General features: G+C 31.0%; 1 long non-coding RNA gene across 1 annotated transcript; it reads left to right on the top strand.

Annotated features, from left to right (window-relative positions):
- The first annotated feature begins 1,848 nt into the window (after nt 1–1,848).
- LOC149910509 (uncharacterized) lies at nt 1,849–2,979 on the top strand. Its single transcript, XR_016457974.1, has 2 exons — nt 1,849–2,130; nt 2,696–2,979. It is a non-coding gene; the product is annotated as an uncharacterized LOC149910509 (long non-coding RNA).
- The last annotated feature ends 4,585 nt before the right edge of the window (nt 2,980–7,564 follow it).

Raw genomic sequence — 7,564 nt, 5'->3', positions numbered from 1 at the left:
TGGAATGTTTGGATTCATATAATTCATTGAAAAATAATGAAAAATTCTTAGTTACTGCAAAAAGTACAAAAAATACATTTTTAAAAATATTTATTTACTCTTTATTTACCTCCTTTAAAATCAGATATACTCTTTTTCTTCAAATAAAAGTTGGCAACCCTAGCCATGCTTGATGCGCGCACGATCGTCAGTAGGATACATCCAGCACCGCGGCCTTGAGCCGACGTACGTCGGGGATTGACCGTGAAAAAGACGCTTTAATTACTCTTTTTCTTGTGTGAATGCGACATAAGATATCAGTTTGTCTCACAGATATATAAACATATATTTGGATGTCTATGGGTCTATGACGTTGACTGAGGACTCACAACTTTACGTTTACGATCTATCACTTCTGAATGATAAATGACTGAATTATTCACTGATTATCTCTAAGGACCAAAGACGTACATTAATATCATCAAATATCATAGTATCTAAAGAACAAGTAGGCCGACTTCCAGCGTTTAGGAGCGCACGGTACCTTAACTTGCGAGGTGCAGGTTATTTTTATGATAAACTAGCGGTCCGCCCCGGCTTCGCCCGTGGTACATATTTACGTTTTCTCTACATAAGAACCATCCTCGTACTTCAAGGAATATAATAAAAAAAGAATTATCGAAATCGGTTCAGCCGTTCTCGAGTTATGCGCTTACCGACACATTTTGCGATTCATTTTTATATATAAGATTTACAATGACAATTATGTATTTGCTTTACAATTATGTATTTATTTAAATATTAAATAATATTTTATTGGAATTTGACATAATATGTTCTTTGGGAAAAGTTGTTCAGTTTCAGTTTAGTTAGTTAGATTTGTTGCATTCTGTATACGTAAATATAAAAATTCATATAAATACACAAATACCATAACAAAACAGTTTGTCAACAAACAAATTAAAATAATTATCCATTTACGTTATTTTTATTTTCTTTTTTGCTGACCCTACCATATTATGTCAATGTAAGCTTTGGCCGCCATTCAAGATTCATTTCTTGAATAGTTATTATTATTCTTGATAGGCATATATTTTGTTCATGATTTGAATTATATTTGATAAAAATACATCTCATCAGGTTATCAGATAGGTGTAGGTCGATCCTCCACCAGCTCTTAGATCAATATAGGATGTGATACATTATATAGCTTCGGAGTTTGCCTATAACCATGTCTGGTGCACTACATACAAAAGACGATTAATGCCATCCGTCTACCAATAGATGCCGCTAAGTGTATCATTTTAACCAGCAAAAAATAAAATTAGATTTAATTGCAATTTCATTGCTTTTTATAATTTTTTACATACTTTTGTAAATGGAACCTACCTATTTAATTTAATTTTCACTCGATTTTAACTAATTTTACAGAAAAGTTTATATTCAAAACAACGCCATCTCATGAAACTACTATAAACAAGTTATTCTCCTCCGATTTGGCGATGCTAAACGAATACTAGATGGCACTACAGACGTTTTTACGTTACTTTTCACGTTTTTGGGCATTTTCACAAAAATGTATACCCCCCTGATTTTCAACTGTCCCTCGAATTCATTAAATTCTATATAATGAAGTAGTTGCCAGAATTATTTATATATGTTATCAAAGTGATTATACGTATACAATATTTTGTTTTTTTAACAAAAACTATGACAAAATCTAAAATAAAGTTAAGTTAATTATAAATAACAATCGAAAAATGGGTAATTTTACGCTGTCCCCTGCTTACTCTTACGCGTTTATTACATTATTTCTTAACTTTTTTGTAAGAAAGGTACCATCTTTTAAGGTTAAATGGTCCAGGATAATCAGTTACTGTGATAATAGTTAAAATATAATAACCTTATATAACAAAATAAAAGATAAAAAAATAAAAAAGAAAATCAAAAAAATTGTCCTTCCCGGAACATTCAGTTGTGTCACCGATTTTCTAAAAAGAAAATTACTGTGGTTCAATTAATTTTGCATTACTGTCAACACCATAGCTACTGCTATGCAACTTATCAGGTTAGAAGCCGTCAGGGTCAAAAAACTGCTTAGAAGGAGTGCACGCGTGTTTGCAAGCCGCAGGGACCAAATTCTTCATTCAGGTATGTGACCATATTTTGGCTTATTTCTATCTATTTATCTTGTAGTATTTAGTTAATTTTGTTTTAAATGTTTTTATATGTAAGTTGATCAAAAGTTTTGATGAATATAAGTGTTGTGGTTATATTTTAAAACGTTTTTATTACTAGAGGATTATCAAATGTGACTTCCGCTGTGTGACTATTTGAGCGGTCACATATACGCTGAATGAAAAGTCACAACATGCCTGAACACATAAAGCAATGTTTACATGGCGATTTTCTTGAGCTATAAAAATATTTTTCTAAGACATTTTTGACTGAGTAGGAAACTACGGCAAAAAGTAGATTTCAAAAATAAAAATTATTTCCCCATACAAATCGCAACAGCTGATTGATCATTTTGCATGAGGAAGTAAAATTTTTTTTTTGAGGAAAAAAAAAAGAAGCATTATGCAGAAAAAGAAACAAAATAAGCCAGCAGAACTAAGAATCTAGACAATGTGCCTTGTATAACAACGAAAGATAATAATGGAACAAAAATTAATTTTTTTCACGATATTTTCATTGGTTTTTTTTTTATTTACAGATTAACCTTCGTGTTTGCAGCGTCCACTGAAACAAGATTTTTTTTATCAAATATGGTGATTGAGATTATTTAAGGTTAATAATAAACGAATCACGAAGACTGATTATCGACTGATTAATTTGATTAGTGCCAATATAAAACATAAAAGAGACTTCTTATTCTTGAATCTTGATAGTAATTTACCCTTTAGATAAATAATAATAATGTGATGGCTTAAGCCCGAACTGATTGTGATAATTTAGTTTGAAGTTAAGTTAAGTTTATAATTATATTTATTATGTGTGCCTGCGTACTTTTTTTTCGCCATGTAAACGCACCCTTTCCCTTTTTAGGTATTCGGTTGTGTGACTGTCCCTATATTACGGAGCTGAATTTTTTAAATATTTCAGTAGATTTTACATTTAATGCCCTTCAAATCAGTCTCTTTAATGGAGAATAATACATAAGTGTAATATTTGTTGCCTTTTCTCTAAAAAAGTATCTAACATTTTAAATGTAAAGATAATAATGACAGTTGAAGTACCAGAGTCACAATACTGAATATACTATTGTTTTTTTTAATTAGCTTAGATCCAAAAGTTGGGAATAGTGAGTGTTTAAAATATACAAAATAACGATTTTAAGTTAATAAATAAACAATATCTAAAAATTCTTATATTTTGCACTGTTTTTCCAGCTACTGAATATAGTCACACAACTGATATAAAATTGCGAGACTTTCCATTGTGTCCTATTATTTTTACAGTTTTCTCATTTTAAACCCATCATATTATATGTTTTCTTGAAGTATATTGAATTTCCGTTTTAAAGAGACCAAAAAAAGTTTAAAATATAATATGTACTATCAAAAAAAATATATTTTTCAAGGAGGGGGTACATTTTTGTGAAAATGCCCTTTTAACACAGACTAATAATAATATCACAGACCACAGACTAATAATAATATACTACGTTTTTAATACATAACCTCATTGCCTTTGCAGTACCTATAAAAAATATTGTAAATGGGTTAAAGCCGTTATTAATTATTACTAACTGCGTTCCTGTAGCGGCTTATATTTGGTAGGTACCTAGTGTATTGATCGTTTTCATACGAAAAATGAATTGTCGGAAAACTTGCGAGATTGTGTGAATATTTGATTGCAAGATCTCATTACAAAATAATATACATAATACAACCTATACTTAAACCGTAGTAAGTATATTATTTCTAGTCACATTTAATTATAAGTATATAAATTAAATAAATATTAAAGGACAATATTACACAAATCGACCTAGTCCCACAGTAATCTCAATTAAGGCTTATGTTGTGGGTACTAGACGACGATAAATATAATTTAATATTTTATAAATACATATATAGATAACACCCAGACCCAAAAACAAATAATCAAGTTCATCACACAAATATTTGCCCTGACCGGGGATCGAACCCGGGACCGTCAGCTCAGTAGGCAGTTACTTTACCTCTGCGCCAACCGCGTCGTTAAGAATATCAAGAATTCTTAATGAAAACATTATAATGATAATAAATCGAAACTAAAGTTAAATACCTACCTACGTCATCTTGTTTTATTTTCTAAATAATCCTATCAGATTACCTTTATAATTTATATGAAGTATGAACCAAAAAGTTTTGAGATTTAAACCGTAGAAAAGGTTTTGAATGATCCTTTGCGTTTTTTTTCTTTATGCGCCTAAAATTAAATATTTCGACATCGATTCCCATAAGAATGAAGTATTTTCCCGTTATAAAAAGTAGCCTATGTTCATCAGGTAGGTATAATTTTTGCTTCGAATGGTGAAATAATTTTTCAAATCAATCCAGTAGTTTCGGATCCTATCCAATACAAACAAACAAACAATCAAATCATTTCTGTTTTGTAGATAAATACGAAAGTTACTCCGTCATAGTAGCGTATTTACAAACTATACATAGCCAGAACGCAACCATAGGAAACTGCTCGTGTATACTTTGTAATGCTGTTTTTAAGTTTGTTATTACAAAATATACACGAATTTTTGCGTACCGATCGTGTATACTTTGTAACGCGGATGCTTGCTTCTTCGTTCCAAACTATACACGATCAGTACGCAAAATATAACTAAATATACCTACTACATCACTTACGCTTGAGTGAAATAATAAATAAGCGTAGGCAATCAAAGACTTGTACAGCTATACCTATCTATCTACTTTTATTCTTCTCGATTGATTCAGTAAAATATGGAATAAAATATTATTAGGTGAGCTTAGAAAAATTAATAGGTAACAGATATAAGGGTTACCTGTGTGTTAGGTTAGGTTCGTGTTTTTTTTAACTACACAAAAATAGAAGCCCCGCGAAGCGGGGCTCAGTCGCCTCGCAACCGTCTTCTTCTGGACTTATTAGGTTCTTACATTTTAGCAATATTGTCAATTGTAAGTCGTGCAGTATAGTCGGGAACGAAGACACAAGCATCCTCGATACAAAAAATATACGACCAGTACGCAACATTACATAGTACATACACAATACACATGCATTTTGATAATAGATTTCAAAACAGCAATACAATAATATAAGCGCGAGCAATGGAAAGACGCCGCGCTTACTCCGAAACATACACGATTAGTCCGCATGCGTACTGGCGCTGTATATTTTGGAGCGCTATTCTTACTTACTTCACTACAAAGTATACGCGAGTACTTGCGTACTGCTGTTGTATAGATTGGAAGGACTTTGTAAAAAAGTTATTTCCAAACTATACGCGATTAGTTTCACACCGTTGCGTACTGGCCTTGTATAGTTTGGAAAGACGCGTCATAGTAGGACAAAATAGAAAATAGTGGGACCACAAGAAAATAGGTATTCCCGCACGCGTCTGAACCGATTTTGACGGAAATTTCGATATACATACACGGTACATACCTACGTTGAAAAAGGACATCTCAATTTTGTTGCATAAATAGGATTCAAGGTGTAGGAACAGGGATTGAATAAGGCACACGGTTGAAGCCGTAGAATGAAAGTTGGTAATTTATAAGATTAAGAGCCCCTTGTACTGAAAGTTTAGGCATTTTAGGCACTGAGATGGCTCGCGCCCGCGTTGCGCAGGAGCCGGCGCGGCATGAACTCCGGTGACCTATGAAGGCGGGCGATTATGCCACAGTATAAATAAATCAGTAGTTCGATTTTATTTGCTATCGTAGGAATGTTGTTGATAAATAAATTTACTACTTATCCTATACCATTAAACGAGCAATATTTGCATATTTATATATTTGTTTGTATATATACAGTGTGGAAATTTTCGATGTGCCCTGAATGGAAAGTACTTGAAATACTAGGGATAGCAAATTTTTCTGAAAGGAAACATTCCTTTTTCAAATTTTATTTTATTATTCAAATCGATAGAAACAATATAAAAGATAATTTATTGTTTATTTCTCGTAAAAATTTTTTGGTCTATTTTATACATACATTTAAAGTTTAAAATGAAACTCTCGTTCTGGATACATTAATTTATTTTCTTCTGAAAATATTGGTAATAATAATTAAAAGTAAAACAAATAAAAAAGGCAAAATAATAATTGAATATAAGTATGTAATAAGTAAGTTAGTGTATTCAACCAACTTAAAAAAGTGTGACTATTTTACAACAATTTGAATAATAATCAATTAATGATTTGTATTATTGTATACAATATCGAAGCTTTTTAAGAAATGTATAAAATACTTTTTTATGAATTATTAATTATTATCATACATCATAATATTATGTTACCGGCAATATATTAAACCCTTCTTAGTAAATGTATGTTATTCCGAGAAACGGTCGGAATGAAATAAATTATATTCGTCACATTACCTATGATATCTTTAAATCTGAACTTTTCCTAAGTAGCAAATGTGGGTGGTTTTTGGGCTAGCGATTAACCAATATGAGGTCAAAACTAAAATCCAAGATGGCGCCGACGAAAATTTGAAATGTTTTTTCACGGAGAAGTGTGCCTGATTTAGTAAAAGCTAATTTTCAGACTGTTTGTATGCATTTCCTGAGAACATTTACTATGGTGGTGTTTATTTTTTTTACACCATATGAAAGTAGAGATTTCAATGAATAAAAGGCACCCCAAGTTTTTGAAAAAAGCTGATATTTTGACGGGTGACTTTTCGATTGAAAATTAGGTTGTTTTTTTGGTATTAATTCAAAATAAGGCGAAAAATAAATATTTTCAATCAAATAAATTACAGTGTATTTGGGACATAATGAAGTAAGTTTCCACCAAATTTCGTACAAAAAAAAATAAATTTTGAAGTAGATAGAAATAAAAGACCAAAAACTTGGTTTTTTGAATTTTTCACCTAAATTTTTAGGTTATGTGAAAAAATTGTGAATACAAAAGTTGTAGAACTTTTAATTACCTACACTTTTGCCATTGAACTTTTTTCTATAGGACTTATAGTTTTGTCGGAAATCGAGAGAAACCATTTTTTTCTCTTAAAAGCTCCCCCCTCCCGCTTCCCGAACTCGGATTGACCGTAATTTATTTTTCCTTACATTTTTATCATATTCCCCTCCTTTTCTAATGGGTTTCATCCGACTGCGATTTTTTTTTGTTTCAAAAATTATCTAGTTACTCTAGTCTAAATAATTGAAATAAAATTTTGATTTAGATACAAAAAAATTATCAGAATCTATAAAGGACTATATGTATATCCCTCAATAATTTATAGGTAAGAAGATAGATTAGGCTTTTAATTTTCTTAAAATTGTACCGTTTTAGACCCCATTTTTTTGCATTTTATGCGATCATTGTGCTGGGAAAATCGTATTTCAGCGACAATTTTGTATGACGTCGTACAATTTTTATAAGATGAT

This window comes from Colias eurytheme, chromosome 2 (genome assembly GCF_061535395.1).
Source record: "Colias eurytheme isolate Ceu_HAF_F1 chromosome 2, ilColEury1 Martin Lab GWU primary, whole genome shotgun sequence".
NCBI lineage: Eukaryota > Metazoa > Arthropoda > Insecta > Lepidoptera > Pieridae > Colias > Colias eurytheme.
Note: the sequence above shows the minus strand (reverse complement) of the source record. Positions and strands in the feature narration are given on the sequence as shown.